The sequence below is a fragment of the Piliocolobus tephrosceles genome, chromosome 12, assembly GCF_002776525.5.
Source record: "Piliocolobus tephrosceles isolate RC106 chromosome 12, ASM277652v3, whole genome shotgun sequence".
NCBI classification, from domain to species: domain Eukaryota; kingdom Metazoa; phylum Chordata; class Mammalia; order Primates; family Cercopithecidae; genus Piliocolobus; species Piliocolobus tephrosceles.
In genome coordinates this window covers 34,578,897-34,579,545 of record NC_045445.1, presented here as the reverse complement: position 1 = coordinate 34,579,545, position 649 = coordinate 34,578,897, and the positions used below count along the sequence as shown (strand labels likewise).

Below are 649 nucleotides of genomic sequence, written 5' to 3'. Positions count from 1 at the left end.
GGCCCACTGCCCCCAGGTCGGGGAAAAAAAAAAAAAACCCCGCCAAAAAAAAAAAAAAAAAAAGAAAGGCTATCTAATCATTATAGAGCGAGATTATGATGTACCAGGCATTGTTCTTGGTCTTCACATGAATTGTCTGGTTTGATCCCCATAAAACCCCTATTCTGTAGGCATTGTTATTAACCCCATTTTATAGACAAGGGAACTGAGAAAGAAAAATGTTAAATTGTTCCTGAGTGTAAGCTGATAAGCACTATATCTCTTTCATCTTTGATTCATAAAAGACATCTTTGAAAGCTGTGAAAGGAAAATAAAAACTTGGGACCCCAATTCACTCTGCCAAAAGGAAAAAAATTAAACTGAAAGCTGCGTCATGAAAGAAGCTGCGTCATGAAAGAAGCTGCCTTTCCTTTTGTTCCTGAGCAGACAGCTACAAATAACAGGTTAAATATCTTCACCTGTAGCTACTCTACGTTTACTTTATCTTATGTAAAGTGCTGATTTAATGAGCAGGAGACGGATACATAATTGATTCTTCCCCTACCTGCTCTTTTTCTCTTGCAACATGTGGATTCAATAATGTGACCATACCTTCCCTCTCTTCCCTCATGCTTGCATTTCCCCTTTATTATTATTTATTATTATTATT

At 36.8% G+C, this 649-nt stretch overlaps 1 protein-coding gene across 1 annotated transcript in view; it reads left to right on the top strand.

Moving 5' to 3' along the window:
* The first annotated feature begins 312 nt into the window (after positions 1-312).
* The window catches only part of AKAP14 (A-kinase anchoring protein 14), an 8,114-nt gene continuing 7,777 nt past the window's right edge, over positions 313-649 (top strand). The window contains exon 1 of the mRNA XM_026451843.1: positions 313-443. The gene's annotated coding sequence lies outside the window, so the exon portion shown is untranslated. The remainder of the gene's footprint in view (positions 444-649) is intronic.